The sequence below is a fragment of the Erythrolamprus reginae genome, chromosome 2 (genome assembly GCF_031021105.1).
Source record: "Erythrolamprus reginae isolate rEryReg1 chromosome 2, rEryReg1.hap1, whole genome shotgun sequence".
NCBI classification, from domain to species: domain Eukaryota; kingdom Metazoa; phylum Chordata; class Lepidosauria; order Squamata; family Dipsadidae; genus Erythrolamprus; species Erythrolamprus reginae.
In genome coordinates, this window is record NC_091951.1 from 339059136 (window position 1) to 339086341 (window position 27206).

At 39.4% G+C, this 27206-nt stretch overlaps 1 protein-coding gene across 19 annotated transcripts in view; it reads left to right on the top strand.

Moving 5' to 3' along the window:
- Positions 1-27206, top strand: part of TCF4 (transcription factor 4) — a 557076-nt gene that overhangs the window by 296681 nt on the left and 233189 nt on the right. The window lies entirely within an intron of this gene.

Genomic DNA, 27206 nt, shown 5'->3' on the forward strand with positions numbered 1-27206 from the left:
TACATATTTTAAAGCGAGATGTGCCATGTAGCTTTTCTCTCCCCTTTCCTAATTTATCGTAACCGTAACTTTCTTAGCAGCAGAGAGAAACAATGTGAGGGTTTTTTTGAAATGGGGTTGGGGTAGGTGAGCTCAGCTACTTTGCTTAATTAAGCATAGCAAAATATAAACAGTCCAAGTCATTAAATAGAACCTTGCCTTGAAAAGTACACATACTTAGTATTAATGTTTCCTTAGAGCTGGCATTCCAGTGCCTTGGTGCATCTGTTCATTTTTGCAAGTTTTGATTCTCTAGCCTATTCAGATATGCTATCCATTCTATCCAGATCGGTAGCAAGAGATTTGCGGAAAGGAAACACGAGGCTGTTCCGGTTAAGAACTATGGACTTGCATGTGTTTTCAGGTATAATTCATTCCTGTTTTTCTGGAAGGAATTGCCCAGGAGAAGAAACTTGCAGCTTTCTCAGAGTGATGGAAACAGTTTTTGGAATGTGTCTGTTCAAATGCTTGGACCAGATAGCTTTGGCAGCGAACAATATAATGCTGAGTGGCTTTAGTGTAAAGCTTTCAATTCCTGTGGAAGGTTTGCTCTGTTGTATCTGGTTTCTGAGAGTCAAAACAAAGGAGAAGTTTGGTGACATGCTTCCTTTCTGCAGGTAGAATAAGCTGTAATTTAGGGGAGGGAAGCTGGGTTTTTTTTATTGGTTGTGGTTTTGAGTTCGTTTGGGCAGTAGGTGATTGTCATTTCTCCAGGGTTTCTTTTTCCTTTCCTTTTTTACAAAAGGGGGGTTATTTATCATATTAATTCAGATCAGATCAAAGCTCCCTTAAACTGTCAGTTATATTTCTTGAATGTGTGAAAGAAAATTGTAGCGGGAGCCTGGTTTATCCATTTTATTGAAGCAACCTATTAAATGATTTGTGGCATTTGAAATTCATTAAAATAAAAGGGGGCTGTTTCCAAAATAAGTATCATGTGCGATGAAGGATTATGGGCAGCATATTTTCCTCTTTTGAATGACTTTCATTGTAGCTTCATATATTCCTTCGTTCTGCTACCAACACCATTTTCATAGATGTTGCTCATTTATTCAGCTAAGTTATAATTCCTTTTGTTTCCGGACATGTGTTGTTTGTAAAAAAATACATAAGGATAAATGCTGGCCAAATTCCCAGCAAAAGTAAGTCATTCTGTGAAATAAGTATTGTTACCTAGGTGAAGGAGATTTAACTTCTGAATGATACCTTTGTCTGTAAGGTCCTGATTTTAGCCATGTAGCTTCATAGACAGTCTATCTACAACAGCCGTCTAATATTTTATCTTATGTACAAACTACTTTCCCTTGTGTAACAAAAGAGTACAATATTGCTTTTTCTAAAAGCATATTTGCTATGTATTCTACTTCTTTACATCAGTCCATGTTGTCTTATATCTACTCCAATAGTGAGTTTTTAAACTTGCTACTACCAGTGTGTGCTCACGCATACTATCTATCTATCTATCTATCTATCTATCTATCTATCTATCTATCTATCTCTCTCTCTCTCTCTCTCTCTCTCTCTCTCTCTCTCTCTCTCTCTCTCTCTCTCTCTCTCTCTCTCTCTCTCTCTCTCTATCTATCTATCTATCTATCTATCTATCTATGACATAGGGGAAGGTTTGGTAGGGAAGGTTTGCCTATTTGCCGATGACTCTAAAGTGTGCAATAGGGTTGATATTCCTGGAGGCGTCTGTAATATGGTAAATGATTTAGCTTTACTAGATAAATGGTCTAAGCAATGGAAACTGCAGTTTAATGTTTCCAAATGTAAAATAATGCACTTGGGGAAAAGGAATCCTCAATCTGAGTATTGTATTGGCAGTTCAGTGTTGGCAAATACTTCAAAAGAAAAGGATTTAGGGGTAGTGATTTCTGACAGTCTCAAAATGGGTGAACAGTGCAGTCAGGCGGTAGGGAAAGCAAGTAGGATGCTTGGCTGCATAGCTAGAGGTATAACAAGCAGGAAGAGGGAGATTATGATCCCACTATATAGAATGCTGGTGAGACCACATTTGGAATACTGTGTTCAGTTCTGGAGACCTCACCTACAAAAAGATATTGACAAAATTGAACGGGTCCAAAGACGGGCTACAAGAATGGTGGAAGGTCTTAAGCATAAAACGTATCAGGAAAGACTTAATGAACTCAATCTGTATAGTCTGGAGGACAGAAGGAAAAGGGGGGACATGATCGAAACATTTAAATATATTAAAGGGTTAAATAAGGTCCAGGAGGGAAGTGTTTTTAATAGGAAAGTGAACACAAGAACAAGGGGACACAATCTGAAGTTAGTTGGGGGAAAGATCAAAAGCAACATGAGAAAATATTATTTTACTGAAAGAGTAGTAGATCCTTGGAACAAACTTCCAGCAGATGTGGTAGATAAATCCACAGTAACTGAATTTAAACATGCCTGGGATAAACATATATCCATCCTAAGACAAAATACAGAAAATAGTATAAGGGCAGACTAGATGGACCATGAGGTCTTTTTCTGCCGTCAGACTTCTATGTTTCTATGTTTCTATGTTTCTATGTTTCTATGTTTCTATGTTTCTATCTATCTATCTATCTATCTATCTATCTATCTATCTATCTATCTATCTATCTATCTATCTATCTATCTATCTACCTACCTACCTACCTACCTACCTACCTACCTACCTACCTAGCAGATTTCTATGCTGTCTTGAGACTCAAGACAAATACAAATACAATGTATACATCTAACATCTAAGAAGTCTAACATTTACAATGTATAAAAATTCTAGAGAGAAAAACATCAATTTGAAAAAGATATAAAATCTAAGTAATTCCTATTCTAATTCCTATTTAAAAACCAATCATCAACATTCATCCTAACATACATAATAGACTCAATCATGGGCTAGGATAGATGTTAAAATTCAATAGCGCCAGGGCGTCTTCAAGGCCTTATGAAAGTCTAGGAGGGGGGGGTGCAGTGCAAATCTCTGGGGGGGAGTTGATTCCAGAGAGCTGGGGCAGCCACTGAGAAGGCTCTTCCCTTAGGTCCTGCCAGATGGCATTGCCTGGCTGACAGGACCTGGAGAAGGCCAACTCTGTGAGACATAACCGGCCGCTGGGAATGTGCAGAGCTTCTGCACATACACAGAAGTGCCCTTGGCAAGGGAGCGGAGCCTCCCGCCACCAGCGCTTCTAGTTTGCAGAACCAGGGCAAACCAGGAGCAACCTACCACTGATCTGCTCCCAGTATTCAACTGTTTTAGCTAGTTACTACATTTTGTGCTATTTATTTTATTTATTTATTTTTAGAGTTGGAAGGGACCTTGTAGGTCATCTAGTCCAACCCCCACTCAAGCAGGAGTCCCTACACCACTTCAGACAGATGGCAGTCCAATTTCCTCTTGAAAGTCTCGAGTGTTGGAGCTCCCACAATCTCCGCAAGCAAACTGTTCTACTGGTTGATCGCTCTCAATGTCAGGAAATTTCTCCTTGTTTCCAGGTTGAATCTCTCCTTGGTCGGTTTCTTTTCTGTCGAGCTCTCTGGTAGTCTCCTCCCAAAAAAGTCACAGGTACAAATTTCAGACACACACACATTTGAAAATTCAAAACAATGTTCTTTATAATGAAAATTCACTTAAACCAAGCCCTCTTTTGGTATAGCAAAGAGCACTGTCTCCAAACAAACTGGTAATTTGTACAAGTCCCTTATCAGTTCTGTGATACTTAGCTTGCAGCTGTGAGGCAATTCACAGTCCTTCTTTCACAAAGTGAAACATATTTTGCTCTGGTTTAATTTCAAAGCGGGGAAAAATCAGCACACAAAAGGTCAAAGTCAGTAAAGCAGTCACGAAACACAACGATCAGATAATCCTCCACAATGGCCAAACCCACAGGCTGCTATTTATAGCAACCTCGCTAATTACCACAGCCCCACCCAACCACAGGTGGCCTCATTTTCTTTGATAATAATCTCTCAGTTGTTGTTGCCTATGCATCGCTCTCCGCATGCGTGGCTGTATCATTAACTCTTGTTCTGAATCCAAGGAGGAGCTAGATAACTGATCTCCTTCTGAGCTGTCTGCCCCACTCTCCTCCTCCCTGTCACTCATGTCTTCTTGGTCAGAGGAGCCTTCATCATCAGATTCCACCGGGGGCAAAACAGGCCTGCAGCATGTGGATGTCTCCCCCACATCCATAGTCCTTGGGGCAGGAGCTGGGCCAGAGCTAACCACAACAGTTTCCATCCATTATTCCTTGCCTGGCCTTCTGATGCTTTGGAAAACAGTTGGACCAAAATTTATCAGTAGCTAAGACATTGCTTCACCCCTCCTCTCTCTTTCTCCTCTCTCTTCTCTCTCTTTTCCCTCCGCATCCTTCCTTTTTTTCTCCTGGTCTCTAATACTGCTGTTTTCTGATGTTTGTGAAATCTTCACAACTTTACAACCTGCTCTGTAAACAGATGGAAATCGGTAGTTGCCATTCCTAGTAGCCAAATTATTCATAACTTTTTTAAAAAAAATTTCCACAATGAGATGATAGTGTCAGTTAAAGTTCAACAGTGTATAACTGATCCATGAAACAGATGTTGGAGGAAACAATCTTTTCCGTGGCACCAACCTAGTTCTGATTGTCCTAAAAAATAAGGAAGCGGCTGGATATTTTTCAACACATTGAAGAGAAGCTCATATTCAAACATTCCTGGAAAATGGCCAAGGGGCAAAATAATAATAATCTAAGAATAGGGATCACCTGCTGCAAAATATAGAAAACAAGATGTTAGCCAAATAGTAAGGTCATATTCAGCCCAGCCATTAATGTAAGTCACTGCAAAATTTAAAATGATGGGAAATAAGTACTTTAAACAGATTTGATTTTTATAAAATTTGGCCTCAGTGGTCCATATTGGCGTGTGGATGAACTACATTGATCTGGCTTTTAGAAGGTAGCCTAATACCATTTTTAACAAACAAAATAAGTCTATATTCTATTTTTTATCACTGTTGAATCAAATAAAGGGTTCTCTGCCTGTTTGAATTTTGTCTGAGCACGATCCAACAAAATGTCCCCAGAAAGACCACAAATGTGGCATTACGAAAATAATTCTAGTGTTTATTCCCCAGTGAATGGTATCCAAAAATTACAGTGGAGATCATTTAGCTATCATGATAAACTTAATGCCTATGATTTTTTTCCCTAATTTACTTTTAACTGTATCTTTGCTGGTACCATCACCACAACACAAGAACAGATTCCCTGATTACTGAAAAAGTGATTTGATGCATTTCATTTCCAAGATGGCTTATAGGTAAGGTGACCAGATTTTAACATTGCTAAAGCGGAACACCATTGGCCAGGGGTGGGGGTGGGGGGTTCCTTGATTTTTTTTTTAAATGGTCTATATGCATTTAGCAGTCTTTCTTACCCCTTTTCATTTCCCAGCCAACCTAAAAAAACCTCCCCGATTTCTTTAAGAGTGAAGATGACATCAGAAAAAAAATCTTACAAACTCTGGATGATTTATTTAGACCAGTGTTTTTCAACCAGTGTGACGTGGCACACTAGTGTGCCGCGAGACATGGTCAGGTGTGCCGCAAAGCTCAGAGAGAGAAAGAAGGAAAGAGAAAGAAAGCAAGAGAGAAAGAAAGAAAGCAAGAGAGAGAAAGAGTGAGCGAGCGAGCGAGAAAGAGAACAAGAGAGAGAGAAAGCAAGAGAGAAAGAGACCAAGAAAAAGAAAGAAAGAGAGAAAGAAAGAGAGAGAGAAAGAGAGGGAGGGAAGGAGAGAGAGAGAGAAAGACATAGAGGGAGGTAGGAAGGGAGAGAGAAAGAGCAAAAAAGAGAGGAAGGAAGGAAGGAAGAGAAAGAAAGAGGGAGGGAGAGAGAAATAGAGCGAAAGGGAGGAAGAGAGAGAGAATTTTTTTGTCCAAACTTTTTTTAGCAGCCCCCCCCCCCCGCTCAATGTGCCCCAGGGTTTCGTAAATGTAAAAAATGTGCCGCGGCTCAAGAAAGGTTGAAAATCACTGATTTAGACAATTTGTTTAAGTAATAAAATGAGCAAAAAAGAAAGAAGCTGTCAATCTGCCTGTACGTCTCCGATCCTCCAATGCTTTGCTAGTTCAATCCCCCCAAACTGTGGATTAAGAGCAGCAGCAAAATCCACTCCCACCCCAATTTAAAGTCAAGCAGTGAACTTCAGCATGGCGCCTCCGACAAATACCGAAAGAGCGAAGCTTGCTTTGCAAAATAAACGAATGCATACATATATCTATCTAGTCTTTTCTCCACCAGCAGGGGCTGCTTACAAGCGCTTCCAGGAAGATTCCAGAGGGGAAATCAAGGCTCGCTGGGAGTCCAAGTGCATAGGTGGAGATAGGCCAGAGTCTGAGGCTGAAACCAAGGAGAGAGAATTAGCACTGGGTGCACGAGACTGGATTTAGAAAGATCTGTATCTTAAAGTGAGAAGGGGAGAGAAGCAAGAGAGCCAGCAATCCAGATACAACAGATTGCTTAAGTTTTGAGAAGACAAACTCACCACCGCTGAGTTAGTGCTTATTTGCTCCTACTTGCACAACACACACACAGGGTGAAAAATACCAACCTAAACTTCTCTGCATCTTTCCTTCCATCTGGAGCCATTCAGAGCCTGCCCACATGGCCGAGGGCTCTCTCCCAGATGCTTATGGCTGAGGTTGTCAGCTGCCTGTTGTTAACCTTTTTCGGGGCAGGGCAAGTGGAAGGCAAGAGAGACTGCCAGTCCCACCCTTCGGGAGCCCCTTCCAAGCCTGCCTTCCTCCTCGCTGGCCCTGCGCTTGGGGCCAACCCAGGAAAAAAAGGAAAGAGGTGGGGAGAGGTCGGGGAAGGAAGCCATCCACTTCTCTCTTTGCCTGGAGGTGGTTTTGTGTGGGGCTGCCGACTTCCAAAAGGGGGAAATGAGAGGAAGCTGCAGCCGGGACCTTTTGGATGGAGGGTCAGGGAGTGGTGTACGGACTTTATTGATTTATTTATTATTTGATTTGATTATTTGATTTGATTTGGGTTTTTTTTAAAAAATAGTTTATTGAATATTAAAGAAAAAAGGGGGGAGGTGAAAAGAAAGGGAGCGAGGATACACAATTAAAAAAAGGGGAAAGAATCATAAATTTTACATAGTTTGAAGGATACCGGAAAATCAAAGAAAAACAATTATATTTCTTTAAACAATACATATAATGTGAAGCAAATAAAGAAAGTAATAGAAATAATAAAGAAAGAAGGAGTTTGTTAGAAGAGAAAATGGAGGAAGAAGATGGGGGAGAGGAAAAGATATGTCTGCTACATGGCAGACATTTCAGGTATACAACTTTTATAGTTTGATTCTGTATTGGGTGTATATGGTAAAAGGTGATAGATAAGTTGCAAAATTGTAATAGTAAATTTTAATGTGCATAGATATAGATGTTTTTGCAATGTAGAGTACATTTGATTTGATTTGTTTATTATTTATTTATTTATTGTTAGAGTTGAAAGGGACCATGCAGGTCATCAAGTCCAACCCCCTGCCTGAGCAGGAATCCTAAAGCACCCCAGCCAAATGGCAGTCCAATCTCCTCCTGAAAGTGTCCTCCGCAGGCAGGTTGTTCCACTGGTTGATCACTCTGACCGTCAGGAAGTTCTTCCTTACTTCTAGGTTGAATCTCTCCTTGGTCATCTTCCAGCCGTTGTTCCTCGTCCGGCCCTCTAGTGCTCTGGAGAATGGAGTTGCTCCCTCCTCTCTGTGGCAACCCCTCATTTAAATAATCCAGCCACTGGCTGGCTCTGCCCTACCCATTTTTGGGCTGCTTTTTAGCCTGTTTTCTGGGCTGTGTTTTTGGCAGTTTGGGGGCCTGAAAATGGCTGAAAAATGGCCCAAAGAATGGGTGGGGTGGAGCCAGTCAGTGGAATTGGCCAATTCACTCAATGGGCAGAATTTTTATAACTGGTTTGTTCAAACCGGTCTGAATCGGCTGAATCTCACCTCTTCTGAGAACAGATATAGTTGAGGGTTGGTCCATGTGTGGCTGAAATGAAGAATGGGAACTCTGGATTATGCTGGTTTCTGTGCATGCAGAATTTCCATTTTCTCGGCAATGGAACTATTTGGATTCCCTGGATTTATCCAGTGTTAGAACCCAACGTGTTGTAACTTGAAATGCATTCAGACTTTTTTCTTTTTTAAAATAGCATAAATGTGAAATCTGAAAATAATTGTTTTTGTTTTACCAAACTGTAGCCTTGGCATTTGTAGAATTATACTGTAAGAAAACATATATTATTTATTATGGGTTAAATATAATAAGTGCTTTTTTTTTTTTAAACAACATCCTTTCAAACATGCAGAAATACCTCAATTTCTTACCCAATGAAATGTTTTAAAAACAGAGAAAATTTAGGAAGCGCCAATGTATATTAACATTCTGTTACTACAATATGGCAAAATGTATTATAACTTCAACAGCAAGAGAAGGAAAGGTGGTGTTTTCGTTTTTGTAAGCATATCTGACATCTTCAATTTGTAGCGAAATGTTGAAGGAAAAAGTGAAAGGTTTAGAAATGGAAAAAAATCTGAGAGGAACTGAAAGATGAATGGAAGCTATTCTCGTTAAAGCTGAACAGGTTAGACCTTTACTTACGGATCTGTTGAATCCCCAAATAAACATTACCAGATGCTGGAGCGAGGGAGGGGCGCAGAGTGAAAGTTTGGGTTCTTTTTTGCAGCTCTATCTGGTCTCAAAAACTGCTGTGAACACATAATCCTCTCCAGAGATGTTAACGTGAACTCTATTGAGGCAGTCCTCATTTAGTAACTACCTTGTTTAGCAGTCATTCATAATTGCAGTGGTACCTCTACTTAAGAACTTAATTCGTTCTGTGGCCAGGTTATTAAGTAGAAAGGTTTGTAAGTAGAAGCAATTTTTCCCATAGGAATCAATGTAAAAGCAAATAATGCCTGCAAACCCATTAGGAAAGAAGTAAAAGCTCGGAATTTGGGTGGTGTGGTGGAGGAGGAGGAAAAAGAGGAGGACAGTCACTGCCCAGAGCAAAGGGAGTGTTTCTTTTCTCTGGGTGCTGGCAGAGGTTTATTCCCTCTTCAAGCGCCCAGAGAAAGGAAAACGGTCTGTTCGCTTTGGACTGCCAAAGCCTCCTTAAGCACCACCGAAAGGCTTTTCTGGCAGCCCAGAAAAGCTAGAGATGGTTGGGATTAAAGGGGGGAGTGGCAGGAAACTGGCTGGGTCTTTGTGCCGCTCTCAAATTTCCTGGGAAATTTTTCCGGGCTTGGGTTCTTAAGTAGAAAATGATTCTTAACTAGAGGCAAAAAAAATCTTGAACACCCGGTTCTTATCTAGAAAAGTTCTTAAGTAGAGGTACCACTGTACGATGGTGATGATGTATCAACTTAGGTCTGGGTCTGCAAAGCAAAGGAAAGCTGAAGTTAGATCATCAACATAGCTGCAATTTCATATAAGAAGCCACATCCTTCTGAGTCGTCACTAAATGAGGACTACTTGTAACGCTTGTTTTCACTGGAGCACGAAACAATGTGTTTTATTAAATATGTGAAACGTCTTTTAAGTTTGTCCCCAAAGTTTTTTTTCAAGAGGCAATTGGACTTCCTGATTTTTCTCTGAAGAAATTTTGCTTCTCATCCAAGTATTTATTTATTTATTGATTGATTGATTGATTGGTTGGTTTATTTATTGATTTTATTTTATTTTATTTGTATGCCGCCCCTCTCCGAAGACTTGGGGCGGCTAACAACAATGAAAAGACAATGAAAACAAATCTAATATTAAAAATAATCTAAAAAAACCCAATTTAAAAAAACCACTCATACATACAAGCATACCATGTATAAATTCAATAAGCCTAGGGGGAAGTGAAATTTCAATCCCACCATGCCTGACGACAGAGGTGGGTTTTAAGGAGCTTGCGAAAGGCAAGGAGGGTGGGAGCAACTCTGCTATCTGGGGGGAGCTGGTTCCAGAGGGTCGGGGCCGCCACAGAGAAGGCTCTTCTCCTGGGTCCCACCAAACGACATTGCTTAGTCGATGAGACCCGGAGAAGGCCAACTCTGTGGGACCTAACCAGTCGCTGGGATTCGTGCGGCAGAAGGAGGTCCCGGAGATATTCTGGTCCGATGCCAAGTAGCTTCTTCATCTTAGAGCGGAAGATGAGAAGCGAACCGTCTTCCAAGAAAAACCAGAAAATCCAGTTGCCTCTTGAAAAAGCACCTTTGGGATAACCATGACTGAGAATCTCCATAGATTATCTGTTGAATATGTAAATATGTAAATGACATAAGTTTACCAAGAGTTGACATCTGTCTGCGCTAAAATGATTGGTTGTTCTGCTTAAGCAGGAAAATTGCAACAGTAAAACGTAGCCTGTTGCTAGGGGTTGACGGTATAAAAGGTTAGAGATGCCTGCGCTTTCTTTCAGACCGTTCGCGCCAAATTGGTATAGTGAAAGTATGATTGAGTCTTGCCGTTTTGCAAAAGAATAAACAGCCTTTCGTGCAGCTCGTCTCTGGCTCAATCCTTTCATTATCTTTTATGTTTGTTCTCTTAGCAATGGAATATATGAGATGACAATTCCCATCCCTTAGGAACTTGGGTTCCTATTGTCTAGTGCTCCTGATAGTGAATGAGAGAAGTAGACCTAGAGCAGTGGTGGCAAACCTTTTTTGGTTCATGTGCCAAAGGGGGAGGTGTCTCACACATGCATGCCCACACCCATAATTCCATGCACTCTCCCTGCGCATGCATGCATGACTCCCATGGCCGGCACATGATGGCACACCTGTTTTTTGCTCTCCCCAGGCTTCAGAGCCTTTCTAGGAGCCTGGGGAGGGCGAAAATGACCTCCCATCCCCGAACGCTCTCTGGGAATCAGAAATGGCCCATTTCAAGTTGGGAAAGTTCTGGCCTCTGGAGGGGTGGGGAAGGCCGTTTTCATCCTCCCCAGGCTCCTAGAAGGCTCAGAAGGCTCTAAAATCGGCTGGCTGGCACGCACATGCATGCCAGAACTGAGCTCAGGTGCCCACCGATATGGCTCCATATGCCATTTGTGTCTCACGTGCCATATGTTTGCCATCATGGACCTAGAGTATTCCTAGATGGATTGCCCCATTACATTGCCCCATTTTCTTGTTCTCTCAGTTGCCATTCAACTACAATCAAGTTTCACAGCTTTGTCTTTTTGAAAACCTTTTTAATGCTTTTTAAATAATGGGGTTTTTAGGCTTTTAATGTTAAATTGTTATTTTAGACTTTTAATATTAGATTTGTTATTGTATATTGTTTTATCACTGTTGTGAGCCGCCCCGAGTCTGCGGAGAGGGGCGGCATACAAATCTAATAAATAATAATAATAATAATAATAATAATAATAATAATAATAATAATAATAATGTACTTCTACAGTGCCTTCTTTGTTTTCTCTCCTTTTATTTTTAAATTCCGTTACCTGACACTGAAGAAGGGGGGAAAATGCTTGCATTGATGTTTTAGGACCAAACTATGAGATGGAAGAGGAAAATTATTCAACCGAAGGCTAACTGGATCTGACCCAGCTTAGGCCTTTGGGGATCTCCTAAAGATCAATTAGCCAGCCCTGCTTTGCTCTGGATATGCAGTTTCACAAATGCAGAAATAGTGTAGTTTTTGGAGTATAAAACACAACTTTCCCCCTGCTAAAAGAGGGTGGAAATGTTGCTGCATCTTATACACCAAAGGGCCCTACCTCACATGAAAATGGGGTACATAGAGGATTTGGGAGGTCTGCAAAATGCTCCTGGGGCTGGAAGAGGGGAAAATATTTTTTCCTTACTTAGAGCACCTGTTTGAAATTTTGGTGCATCTTATACACCAGTGCATCTTATAGTCCTTTGTAAAAGTAATGCAATACTGTACTCAAGAATTCGCAACTGCAACTTTAAGAGTCATGGATTTCAACTCACAGAATTCTCCAGATTGGGAAATTCTGGGAATTGAAATCCAAACATCTTAAATTTGTCCAGATGAAGAACACTGCTCTATCAGATGACTTAACAAAAGTGAAGCAATGGTCTAATCCCATTCATTCATTCATTCATTCATTCATTCATTCATTCATTCATTCATTCATTCATTCAATATCTATAGAATTTATTTGAAACATTTATTTGTTTGTTTGTTTGTTTGTTTGTTAGATTTGTATGTCGCCCCTCTCCGGAGACTTGGAGCAGCTCATATTCCTGAACATTGCTGCCAAAACTTCTAAGTATGACTGCCCATGCTTCCAGTCCTATTTTAAAAAAAAATCACAAAAGAAACAAAAATGTCTTATTTGACAAAGAAAACCAACCCCAACCCAAGCATTAGTTTTCAGTTGAAAAGTTGAGCCCTTAAATGATTTAGCAGGCCATAGAATTGGTTCCATCTACCATCAAAAACCCCCCTATATTTCCTTTCCCTCTGGGCAGCACAAACAATGGCAATTGAATAGTAAAAGGGAAGTAGATGACCATCTGAAATTATATCTGGACTCACTGCAAACACAGTAATTGCTGCTATTCCTAGTCTTTATAGTGGCCCGAGTAATAATAGCACTTTAGTTTCAAAATATGCAGCCCTTTCTATATCAACAGGCTATAAGGCATGTTAATTGCTGTGATCACATTTTCAAACCCTGGAGCACTCCTCACCAGGAGATTTATAAATAACTGTAAATACTGAGTTCAGAGGAAAGCTTGTTAATTTAACATTTTATTAAGATATGCATTAAAATTATTTATGGCTAAACTTAGTCGGTATATCTTGTAACAAGACTGGCCTACACATGGAGTCAAAAGAAATATAGATTTAGTGGTGAAACAGACTTTTTTTAGAATATACACACATAACTCTGCCAACGAAACAGTATGGGAAATATTAAATGAATGCTAAAGTAGCTTGGAAAAGGATTGCTAGTTTCTTTAAACAATTCTATAATATTTTTTTCTACTAAAAGTTTGGGTAGCTCATTAGTCCAGTTGCCACATCTGCCCCCATCAAATCCTTCTTGGCAGAGCTTTCTAGCAGTAGTTCTATAAAAGAAAATTACTTAGACTTTGGATTCCATTCCTGAAGACCCTGAACTTTTGTCAAGTTTAGTGAGAAACAACCAGCCATAATTTTAGTAGTAAATTTTCCTAACACACCCACAAGTCATATTGATGATAACAGATGATAGGCAAATCATTCTTTTCTTCCTTGGAATCCTTCACTAGCCATGACAATATTTTATATTGAATAAACTGAAAGACAAGGAATGTAGAGCAACATTTAATAAAAGAAATATTGCTGTAAGGCTCAATAGGAAAAAAAAACCTGAGAGGGCTGTCCAACCTTGGTAATTTTAGGACTTGTGGACTTCAACCCCCAGAATTCCTCAGTCAGTGCATTCTGGCTGAGGAATTCTGGAAGTTGAAGTCCACAGAAAGTTGCCATGGTTGGAAACCCTGGTTGTATGAAATCAAAACTGAATTGTGCTGAACACATTTTATTTGACATCTAAAAACGATTAAAAAAAGAAGTTATATCTAACAAATGGCATCATAATCAACCCTCGTATTGCAAAACCCTGTCCTGGATAACCATCAATATGGCATTTTTGAAGTGTTATTAATATAACAAGTTCCAATGACACTTGTGGCTACATTCATAGTGATAAAGATGATGTAATTCTGGACCCAAATCAGTTTGTTGATTAGTAAGTCAAAACTCACAAATTTAAGGATATCCAGATACAAAGCAAGGAACATAGGTTTTCATGCAAGTTATCACTTCCCTAAATCTTTCAAGAGTAACCTTGTTTGATTGATTGATTGATTGATTGATTGATTGATTGATCGATCAATTGGACTTGTATGGTGCCCCCCTCCATGGACTCGGGGTGGCTCATGACATATCAGTGACCAAAACAGTGTACAATAACATAGCTAAATCCAATTAATATAAGCAGTTAATTAAAACATTATTTATTTATTTATTTTATTTATTTATTATTTAGATTTGTATGCCGCCCCTCTCCGCAGACTCGGGGCGGCTCACAACAAAGCAAAACAATTCATAACAAATCTAAATTATAGTTTAAAATATTTAAAAACCCCATTTACTAAACAAACATACATACAAACATACCATTCATAAATTGTATATGCCCGGGGGAGATGTCTCAGTTCCCCCATGCCTGACGACAAAGGTGGGTTTTAAGGAGCTTACGAAAGGCAAGGAGAGTAGGGGCAGTTCTAATATCTGGGGGGAGTTGGTTCCAGAGGACCGGGGCCGCCACAGAGAAGGCTCTTCCCCTGGGGCCCGCCAACCGACATTGTTTAGTTGACTTTAGTTAAGTACATTAAGTACATTAAAGTACAGTACTACATTAAAAAAAATCATTCATACAGTTACTACCACAAGCATATTAAACATTCAATGGACAGAGGCTGGGGTCTAATGTCCCCATAACTGATGGCATAAGTAAGTTTCCAGGTTCTTACAAAAGGCAAGAAGGGCGGGGGCAGTACGAATCTCCAGGAGGAGCTGATTCCAGAGGGCTGGGCCCCCCACAGAGAAGGCTCTTCTCCTAGGCCCCGCCAAATTATATTGTCTAGTTGATGGGACCTCGAGAAGGCCGACTCTATGGGACCTAACCGGACACTGGGATTCATGCGGCAGAAGGCTGTAAGTAATTTGATCCGATGCCATGTAGGGCCTTATACAGATCATAACCAACACTTTGAATTGTGCCCAGAAACCAATTGGCAGCCAGTGCAGTCCGCAGAATGCTGAAGAAACATGGGCATACCTTGGGAAGCCCTTAATTGCTCGCACAGCTACATTATGCACAATTATGTAGTATCCATTCATATAATGAAACATAGTTAAAATATGAAAATTTTCTTTCCCCAATCAAAGACACCATTAGTACAGCAGAGACAGCCAGCTAATAGCATTCATAATAGCATAGGAACTGAGATACCTTCCCCAGGCCTATACTGTTTATGTATGGTATGTTGTGTGCATGTTTTTTAAATTATGGGTTTTTAGTTTTAATTATTAGATTTGTATTATATATTGTTTTCTATTACTGTTGTGAGCTGCCCCGAGTCTACGGAGAGGGGCGGCATAATAACTAACTAACTAACTAACTAACTAACTAACTAACTAACTAACTAACTAACTATATAAATAAATAATACATACATACATACATACATACATACATACATACATACATACATGCATGCATGCATGCATGCATGCATGCATGCATACATGAAGTTACCTCAGCTTAAAACCAAATTGTGTGTTCCGTAACCAGTTTTTTTTTTAAACTGTGAACATGTGTTTTTCATACCAAATCATGGCGAAGTTTCATTCAAGGATCATCTTTGTCTATCAGAATTGGGAGGTTTTTATTTGTTTAAATGTGTTGTGATCACCTAAGGATTATACTTCTTATGCTGCTATCATAAAAATCCCCTTGTGAGGAAAAGCAGGGAGTGACACTCTTCCCCTAGCACACAATGAATGTCATGTTTGCACGTGTGGCTACTCTCTTGAATTAGATAAGGAGTAGCTTCATTAGCACTTTTAACTTTGATTTATATAAACTTACACCTTCTTGATGTTCTTGTCATTATTTCTCCGGAGAGGGGCGGCATACAAATCTAATTATTATTATTATTATTATTATTATTATTATTATTATTATTATTATTATTATTATTAATTTCCATTTTTCTTCTGCATAATTAAACTAAATAATTAAAACAAGAAATGTTTCTTGAATTGGATAGATGGGTATATGATAGATAGATAGACAGACAGACAGACAGACAGACTGTCTTTAATGATAAATATCAAGGAAGTGTATTCAATAAGATGGATGGATGGATGATAGATTGATTGGTTGATAGATTGATAGATAGACAGACATTTGTACTTTAATGATAAATATCAGGGAAGTGTATTCAATAAGTTATTAAATTTTATCTCTGTAATCCACCTGCAGTAAAATAACAAAACATTACTGCACTTAAGGAACATGTGTGTATGTGTTACAATGTTTCAACCCCCCCTTCTAAACAGCTGCTTACAAATTTCAAGATCCGTTGTGTATATTCCCTAGAGCCCATCTCTAATAATCGAGACGCATCTGCCATTGCAATATTATAGGCATATGTGGTTTTATTGAAAGCTATACCTGTCTATAAAAAAATTAAATAACTACTACCTCAATTAAATTGGCAAGCTACCTTTTGTGAAGATCATATTGCAGATCTCTGGAGACATGAGAGTTCATTTTAGCTATTCAGTTACAAATCACTAAGTTTGTTTTTTTATTAGTCAAATAAGTAGATTTCTGCTTGCTCTCATAGCAAGTTGTCTGTACCTGTTATCAAATCTTCCTCCTGCTCCCTCACATATAAAAACACATAAATCCTGAATTGATGCAGCATTAAATCAAATAAAACAACAACAAAAAAACATCAGGAAAATTGATTTTTCTTAAATCTTGTTGGCTTCTCCCATTCTGTTCCTTCTCTCTCTCTCTCCCCCCCCCCCATTGCTAGAGAGTAGAATAAATTCCGAGAGTAACATATTTATGATGAATTTATGATGAATGTGAAGATATTTCATCTGATCAAAACAAGAAAGTCAAAAGTATGTTGGTTGTCTGCCTTTATGTGCCAGAAAATTTAAAGAATTGGCCTAATGCTAAATGAAACATTATTCACTTATTAATTATAAGTCACTTGTATATGTTGTGAGTGTACCTGCTGCCTCCAGAATTCTAAGAGGCTTCCGTGGAGCCTGGGGAGGACAAAAATGGCCTTTCCTGTCGTCCGGGGGATGGAAACTGTCAATTTCCCCACTTCTGCTAGGCCGAGTAGGCCTGTTTTTCACCCTTCTCAGGCTCCAGAGGTTTCCCTGGAACCTGGCAAGGACAAAATCGCCCTTCCCTGCCCCCCCCCAAGGCTCCCCAGCGGCTGAAAACACATTCCCAAAACCTTCACATGAGCCAAAATTCAGCTGGAGCTCCGCTAGAGTGACGGCTCGCGTGCCAGCAGATATGGCTCTGTGACGGCTTGCCATAGGTTTGCCATCACGGCACTAGAGTAAGAATCTGATGCAGCAAAATTATTATTATTATTATTATTATTATTATTATTATTATTATTATTATTTATTAGACTTGTATGCCGCCCCTCTCCATATACTCGGGGCCCCGATGTAAGGGATGTTGCAATCATGCTTATTTCATTTCTATTATTTTGATCAAGCTTTCCTTCACCACCAGCAGTTTGTTCTGAAGTTACTCAGCAATGAGGTGTAACAAGCAGGAAGAGGGAGATTGTGATCCCGCTGTATAGAGCGCTGGTGAGACCACAATTGGAATACTGTGTTCTGTTCTGGAGACCTCACCTACAAAAAGATATTGATAAAATTGAACGGGTCCAAAGACGGGCTACAAAAATGGTGGAAACTCTTAAGCATAAAACTTATCAGGAAAGACTTAATGAACTCAATCTGTATAGTCTGGAGGACTATGTATTGCTGTGGTTATTAGGTTCTTGGAATCATTAGGTGCGACAGGCACTTATAAATAGATGTAAGTAAATGAATAAAACCATAGCAATGATTTGCACCTTTTCTTTACTGGAAGTCAATAGCTGCCTAGAAATACCCACTTAGATTTTACAACCTGTTTCTAGGCTAGTCAGTGTTCTGTCTGGGTGCCCCCAGACTTCAACACCAACTGGAAAAAACAGCCAGACACGCTGGTAAAAGCAAAGGCACTTTATAGTTTGAAAAATAAACACAGAGAAAAACCTGTTCTTCCCAACTGGCAGGCTATGAGGCTTCACAGCAGAGTCCTGAAGGCCAGACAATACAGCAGACTTCTTGCTGGCACACACACCACTGTAGAGAATGGCAGCGCCGGACTTACCCGGCAGGCAGGCTTTGCTGGAGGGACCGGGAGACACGGTCCCTCATGGCGGCCGCCATTTTGGATCCCGGGCGAAGTCTCGCGATGCGAGACTTCGCTCGGGAGATCAGGGCCTGATTGGCCAGGCTCCTGATTGGTCCGGGCGGGGCCTGCTTGCCCTATATAAGGGCGAGCAGGCCCGGGGCTCTCCCTTTTCGCCCGGACTGCAGAGCTGAGCAGACACCCGCCCGCCCTCCACTATTTCGCAGTGTGCTTAGGAGTCGCCCTTAGGGGGCCGAATGGGAATTTTTTGCAGTTCTGCCTCTTAGCAGTGCTGTTTTTTCGCCCATTCCACACTGAGGTGATGGATGTGCGGTTAGGGGGTGCTTGCATTAATTAGGTTAATTGGCTTACCTTTGGTCATTTGGGTAGGCAGGTTAGGGGTGGAAAACTGGGGTGGTTTAGCAACCGCGCGTTCTCCCTTGGGCATCTTTGGGGATGATTGACAGGTTCTCCGCAAGCTCATGGAGGGAGTTTCTGCCTGAGCAGCTGGGGGGAACCTGTCTTTGGGTCCTGCACCTTTAATTCCCGGATTCCGGTTAGCCGGTGGGACCCCCCTCATGCACAGCATGGCAGGGTCGCAGGTGACGGCCTGGCCCTCACCTGGACTTGCATCGAGATACGCCCATGAGTTGCCCAGGAATGTTTTTTGGCATAACGTCATTTCCGCCCCGGAAGTAGTTGTTTGACCCTGCAGGTCCATTTCCGGGTCATAGTTGTTTATGCTAATTTATGCAAAGTATTGAATAAATTATGCAAATTTATGTTAATAAAAATGACCCAATTTAAATCCAGCTCTTGTGTCCGTGTCGTTACTCCGTCTCTCCAGCAATAAGACCCATGCCTTTCCCCCCAAGGTTTCAGCCTTCAAGGCCACAAGCCAGAATCAGAGACGCCAAAGATCACAGCCATGTCTGCCTTTCTGCCAAGATAATACTCCACAATACAGGAAGGGTGGGTCTGCCTTTTCAGCCTTTCTGGGGAGAACCACACCCAAACCCAGTTGTTGCCTATTTAGGGCTGGAAATACCTGGCTAATTGTCCCCTTCGTTGTGCTGCTCTTCTCTGCCTGAGATCGATGATGGCTCGTGCATTTTCATCTAAGGACTCCAGGCTGCTTGCTGGGGAGAGCTTCACCCCGGGGGACTCAGGCTGTTCTCCCTCTCCCTCAGCCTGATATTCCTCCTCCCCGTCTGCCTGGGCCTCCTCCTCCTCCTCCTGTTCCTCATCCTCCCCCTCTGAGCATGGAGCCGGCAGAGGTTCAGCCGTTCCCTGAGGAGCCTCAGACGGAATCACAACAGTCAGGGATCAAAACACTATGCATTGTACTTTCTATAGAGTTTATTTATTTAATCAGAATACTTTTATACCATCTTTCATCCTAATCCTAGTTAGAATTATACTGTACCAGCAAAACCCCACATTGTTAAACAAGTCTGGTTGGACTGGAAATGTATTTGCAATACACTGCATGCAAATTAGAACATATGTTCATTTAAAGTTATTTAATCGGTCCTGAAATATGTCATCAAAGGCTTACAGAGTTTTCTTGTTTATATATCAATGTATTATATTGATAGGCTATATGGGGTTCAAACAAACCACTTTGAAACATTCTAAGTTTATTTTTAAAGTTGTGTAATTAATACTTGGCTTACTGTGATGTGTTATACAAGGTTGGGTACAGCAGTAAATTCAAATCTTAAATTATTATTATGGATTAGCAAATATATATGTTATGTTTTTTGTGTACATCTGTGCCTTCATTTAAGCCAGAAAAGTGAGATAAATATTTTAATAAATAAAAATGTTTAGGAAGCGAAGTAGTTCTCCCACCCCATTTCTCTGCTAGTTGATTCTTTTTCTTTTTAATATGGTTTCTAGTGAAACACAAATAGAGTTCATTAAACTATTTTTTTCCACTGACAGCTGTAGCTGAAGTTGGACAGACGACATTCCTGCATAAGTTGGTTTTATTTTCATTTCTCAAGTTTCCTGGCAAAACACAAAATGGTGATAAAGTAAGGACTGCTGTTTCTGTTTTTATCTGAGTATGGCCATCTCCAAAGATTGGGCTCCATTTACTAAGAAACAAAATGCCATTTGGACAATGGAACCTACACATATCTAAATATTGAACTAACTCTTAATTGGAACTAATTTCCAAACAGGCATTTATTGGTCATTTATATAGATAAACTGAGGGAGAGTAAGTAGAGAATTAGAACAGCACAGGGGTAGGCAAAGTTGGCTCTTCTATGACATGGGGACTTCAACTCCCAGAATTCTTGAGCTAGCATGATTGTCTCAGGAATTCTGGGAGTTGAAGTTCACAGGTCACACAAGAGCCAACTGTGCCTACCCCTGGACTAGCACATACAAAAGGGAGCATATGTATAATTGAACATATGCATGCACAGACATCCATCCATCCATACATGGAGGGTTTGTTTGTTATTACTAGACAAGCAGAACAATGACATTCATGCTTAGAGGAAGATAGGTATTCTGGAAAAAAATGTTGCCATCTGAAACAAAAAGAAATAATGCTTTAGTAATATCCTGGACATTGAAAGTAAACACAGCTGTTTCAAGTGTCCAAGAATAGTATGCCCTCCTGCTGGGATACATTTGCCAGTTATTCAGTAGCTTAACCTGTAATTTTTTCCCCTGCATCCTGAATAAAACTTGAAACTTAAAGGAGTTAAATGTAATTCTGCAATTGAAAATCTACCTACCTACCTACCTACTGTTGTGGTTAGCTCTGGCCCAGCTCCTGCCTCAAGGACTGTGGATGTGGGGGAGACATCCACATGCTGCAGGCCTGTTTTGCCCCCGGTGGAATCTGTTGATGAAGACTCCTCTGACCACGAAGACATGAGTGACAGGGAGGAGGAGAGTGTAGCAGACAGCTCAGAAGGAGATCAATTATCTAGCTCCTCCTTGGATTCGGAACAAGAGTTAATGATACAGCCACGCATGCGGAGAGCGATGCATAGGCAACAACAACTGAGAGATTATTATCAAAGAAAATGAGGCCACCTGTGGTTCGGTGGGGCTGTGGTCATTAGTGAGGCTGCTATAAATAGCAGCCCGTGGGTATGGCCATTGTGGAGGATTATCTGATCGTTGTGTTTCATAACTGCGTTACTGACTTTGACTTTTTGTGTGCTGATTTTTCCCCGCTTTGAAACTAAACCAGAGCAAAGTGTGTTTCACTTTGTGAAAGAAGAAGGACTGTGAATTGCCTCACAGCTGCAAGCTAAGTATCACAGGACTGATAAGGGACTTGTATAAATTACCAGTTTGTTTAGAGACTAGTGCTCTTTGCTATACCAAGAGGGCTTAGTTTAAGTGAATTTTCATTATAAAGAACATTGTTTTGAATTTTCAAACGTGTGTGTGTCTGAAATTTGTACCTCTGAATTTTTGGGAGGATTCTACCAGAGAGCCCGACAGAACACCTACCTACCTACCTACCTACCTACCTACCTATCTATCTATCTATCTATCTATCTCTACCTACTACCTACATGCCTACCTACCTACCCAAGCTGCTGTTGATATTATATTTTCATTTACTATCATTTCATCCATATTTTTAGTAGTCCCAGCAAGATTTATGGCAGCATTTATGAACAGAGGAAATTAGCCAATGGATTCTGATGCTCTTATTTATTTCAATTTGGCATTGACTGTCATCTCTATAAGCCTGTTCTCTCAACATTTCACAAGGGCGACATGGAATGGATTTCAACTTTGAATACTACTGCTAATAATAATAATAACAATAAATAAACCATTTGGGGCACCACTTGAACATTATCGACATTGACAAAATTACCATGAGTCAATTGCAAAAGGGAGCTTTACTTGGAGCAGCTTAACTAAAATACCATCAAACAACAATATCTGCTTCTTCCATATTATTGGAAAGAACTTGATAGACAAATAAAAATGCCAAGTTGAGTCTAAACGTCTGGCTGCCCTTAGGACAAACCTTTGCGAACCATAATAATAACAAATGCTTACAAAGGCAGAATTGAGAAGTCAGAAACAGGGGCAAATGCCACATCTGCAAAGAAGCTGAAGAAACAGTGGATCACCTAGTTATCTGCTATAAGATAATTTCACAAACAATGGTATGACAAAGTAGTAATAATGATGTATTGGAATATTTGCAAAAAAACCCAAAAACACTTGCCTGCAAGCAAGAACTGTTGGGGCCACAAATGGAGAAGCTAAAGTGCTTGGTGGATTTAAAATGCTAAATATACCACCACCTGCCAAATTGCACCCCAGATTTAACAATTATCAGTAAAGACAAACATATCTGATTAGTGGGTGTGGCAGAACCCGAAGGCAGCAAAGCAGAAAAGAAAGAGCTGTAGAAAATAACAAAATATAAACACCTTCAAGTAGAAGTAGAACCATTAGGGCAAATGAAAGCAAATATAGTATCAATAATAATAGGTTCCTTGGATGCAATTCCAAAACTTCTGGAGCACCAGTTGAACATTATCGGCATTGACAAAATCCCCATCAGTCAATTGCAAAACTCAGTTTTATTTGGAAAACCCTAAATCCTGCAATGGTATCTCTTAACATAATGAAACAACATCTATCTAACCCAGATCCTTTGGGAGGACCCTATGGGTGAATAAAAAAAGCCAAATCCAGTCCAAACATCTGGCTGACTATACTACCTATTATAATACCATAATAATGTATTAAAATTATTTAAGTTATTCATCTACTTGCTTTTCACTAGGGCCTTTTTAACTCTGTTCTTTGAGCTGTAGAAGATTAGTGTTTTGATAAAATAGTAAAGGATATTTTATCTAATGCAATGGTTTATATGAAAAATGTGAGTAGCTCCCAACCATTTGTTTTTTCCACTCTTATCTTGGGACAAATAATCCAGGTAACATTCAATAAAATGAATGGATTTCTTGAATATAATTGATATGGGCACATCTGACTTTAAAGCCAGCCATGTTGCTGGACCATCTGCATTAACTCCACACACAATGGCAAAAGCTAGACAAGTTGTACGTAATGTAATTGCAGTGAACTAAAGAGAATGTTTGAAAAGTTAAGGGTTTGAATATTCTTTTAATGAATTTAGGGGTGATAGATAATAAGCTAACAACCCTAAACATTATAAGCTTTGGAAATAATTAACAATTCCACCCTCCAGTAACTCCTTGTTGCTTTTTGCTTTGTTCACTTCCTCCTGGGGATAAAAAGAAAAATAACTCAGCTGCCATAGTTCTGAATTGCAGGTATTTAGCTAAAAGGGTAAATAGATTAGTGCCTTGAAATCATTTTGGGGGTAGCCTGGAGAAGAGGAAGGTGATGATGTTACCAGAATAGAAATATGGCGAGAATATCAGAGTTTCTGTTTGGCAGCAGGAGGAAAAGAGCCCCATGCAAATCAGGACCCAATTGTCATATCTGAAGGAACACATTCCCTTTTAATGGACCCTGGAAAGTCCATTAATGATTTACTCACCCTGCAAAAAGAAACTCAGCTCTCATTAACAATGGGTTTATCCAGGGTGGTGCAGCAGGTAGAGTGCTGTACTGCAGGCCACTGAAGCTGATTGTACATCAGTAGGTCAGAGGTTCAAATCTCATCAACGGCTCAAGGTTGACTCAGCCTTCCATCCTTCCAAGGTGGGTAAAATGAGGACCCAGATTGTGGGGGCAATAGGCTGGCTCTGTTAAAAAGGGCTATGGCTAACATGTTGTAAGCCACCCTGAGTCTAAGGAGAAGGGCGGCATAAAAATCAAATAAATAAAAATAAAATAAAATCAATATCCTGTAGATCAGGAATATTTTTTTTTTCTCCACTGGGCAATTCTTAGAAGAATGCCGAATAAGAGGAAAAGGAAAAAGGCAAAAAAAGAAGAAAGAATTAGAATGGAATTATATTCACAATTGCACTTAGTGCATTTTATGTAACCTTCTTCAACTCATTGAGAGTAATCATGTTGCTGTAATGGTGTTTAATAGGATAAATATTTGTCATGTTAAAAATTATAAATGAGTGTGTTTTGGACAAAATTAAGAGGCTGTGCCTAATGTTATGGGAAGATGCACAGACTGTCTCTGAAATGGGAACATTAGTTGATTGATTGATTGATTGATTGATTGATTGATTGATTGGAAAGTGAACACAAGAACAAGGGGGCACAATCTGAGGCTTAGTTGGGGGAAAGATCAGAAGCAATGTAAGAAAATATTATTTTACTGAAAAAGTAGTAGATGCTTGGAACAAGCAAAGCATAATGATTGTCTACTATATAGTTAATATATAGTGTTGTATTGTAACTGCTAACTAAAAAAACTATAACAATATTTATAAAACTTCTATGCTACCTGATTCTTAGTGGCACAATAATCAAAGAAATTAGAATCAAAGTACTGTATATAGTACTATAAAGTATATAGTAGAAATGTAACATATTTTGCTGATAATGAAAAGGAAGGGAGACTACTATAGATCTATTTCGGGCTTATTAGTATATAGTATAGAGTATATTCAGTGATACCTCTACCTACAAACGCCTCTACTTACAAACTTTTCTAGATAAGAACCGGGTGTTCCAAGATTTTTTTGCCTCTTCTCACGAACCATTCTCCACTTACGAACCCGAGCCTCCGAAACTGTAACCGGAAAAGGCAGAGAGAAGCCTCTGTGGGGCCTCTCTAGGAATCTCCTGGGAGGAAACAGGGCCTCCACCCTCCCTGTGGTTTCCCCAATCACACACACTATTTGCTTTTACATTGATTCCTGTGGGAAAAATTGCTGCTTCTTACAAATTTTTCTACTTAAGAACCTGGTCACGGAATGAATTAAGTTCGTAAGTAGAGGTACCACTGTAATATAAAGTATATAATATAAAGTATGGCAAATACAATTACATGTGGGGGGGGGGTCTCTGCTACACATGCGTGTGCACACACTCATACCCATACACATCTACACACATATAGATATACATAAACAGTTGCATACATACATAATATAGGCATACATGCATACATCTACCCTAATTATTTACTGTATAAGTGAGTTTATTATTTGCAGACTGAAGGATTTCTTCCCAGTAAAAACATGATCTTCAGAAAAGGAGGATTTTTCTTGAGATCTTAACAGGACAAATTTAATCCCCCAGCTCTAATAATGGTCAACTCAGTTCTGCATCTTGGTATTACAAATGAAAATGTAGAGCATATGGAGATTTTTTTTTTAAATCAGCACAAATATTTGATTATTTATCGTGGTTCTTAGTTGAAGGAATGATTCAGTTTAAAGTATCCTCAATATATCACCTGTATTGAGGTACTGTCATATTTATTTTAATTGGCTCATTAATCAGATAATGACAAAACAGTTAATCAATTAAAAACACTCAACTCACAGCCCTAATCATTTTAAACTTAAGGGTGGTTGGCAGTTAACTATACTTCACATTTCCAATAGCTCTTCACCACTGAGATGACATTAATTTCTTTTGTTTTGTTTTTTATTTCTTGCTTAATGTCATTTTGCACAAACATTCAGACCAGCAATGTGCTGGAAATGTACACACACACACACACACACAAATAAAACATCCCATATTTTCATTCCTCTCTCTGTATTACTAATAGGCAGTTAATGGGTTGTAATATGCCCCATGAAATCTCCAGCAGACATTAGCACTCTTCATGAACAAAACTGTTGAACTGTAGTGGTATATATTCACTTATCTAAAGTAGGGTGAATGCTGACCCCAAGATTCATATCATATGAAGTTCCCCTTGGCCTCTGCCACATTGTATTATTTGTTTGTTTGTTTGTTTGTTTGTTTGTTTGTTTATTTATTTATTTATTTATTTATTTATTTATTTGTTGTTAGAGTTGAAAGGGACCATGAAGGCCATCGAGTTCAACCCCCTGCCCATTAATCAACAAACTGCTTATTTCATTTTAATTTCTAAATAAATCTTTGCCAAATGGAAACTTCTTTCTTACAAGGGTTAAATAAAGTTTATTTAACCTTGTTAAATTTTATTTAACACTAAAGGATTAAATAAAGTTCATGGGGGAAGTCTTTTTAATAGGAAAGTGAACGCAAGAACAAGGGGGCACAATCTGAGGTTAATTGGGCGAAAGATCAGAAGCAACGTGAGAAAATATTATTTTACTGAAAGAGTAGTAGATGCTTGGAACAAACTTCCAGCAGACGTGGTTGGTAAATCCACAGTAACTGAATTTAAACATGCCTGGGATAAACATAGATCCATCCTAAGATAAAATACATGCAATAGTACAAGGGCAGATTAGATGGACCATGAGGTCTTTTTCTGCTGTCAATCTTCTATGTTTCTATGTTTCTAAGTATGGAGTATCATCGCAAGGCACCAGAATTTCAAATCTTTATTTCTAAGAAGGTATCAAGATAAGCAGCATGCAGTTATGAGAATGAATGAATGAATGAATGAATGAATGAATGAATGAATGAATGAATGAATGAATGTTATCAACTCATTAATACCAATGTTGGAGATCAAAGATTGTCTCTAAGTTTATAGTTGAGTTGCACTAAAAGCACAAATGGGCTAATAAAATGCCTATTTGCTTGAGAGCACGATTAACAACTTTTGGCTAAATCCCCACATACTTTTTGAACTCTCCTTCACAGTACTACCTTCCAGGAGCGGGTTCCTCTTACCTTTTCATGATGATGATGATGATGATGATGATGATGATGATGATCATAGTTCCCTCTAAGCTGAGCAGTGAGCAATCGTTCACTTAAAAATCATCATCAACTCAGAGTTTTCCAAACCTGCCCAGAAGCCAAGAGGGAAAGAGTGAGAGAGAAGGAGAGAGAGAGGAAGAGAGGAAGAGAGAGAAACAGAAAAAAGAGAGGAAGGAAAAGAGAAAGAAAAAGAATGGGAGTAAGGAAGAGAGAAAGAAAATCAAAATCTAGTTTGAAACTAGATCAACTATTTAAGTGGCATTTTGATATTGATAGAGTTGCCCTATTATGAGCTCACTGTTATAGACACACAGTCCAGTATTTTATTTTGAAATTCTCTGAGGCAAAACAGGGTGGGTTTTTTGTTTGTTTGTTTATTTATTTATTTATTTATTA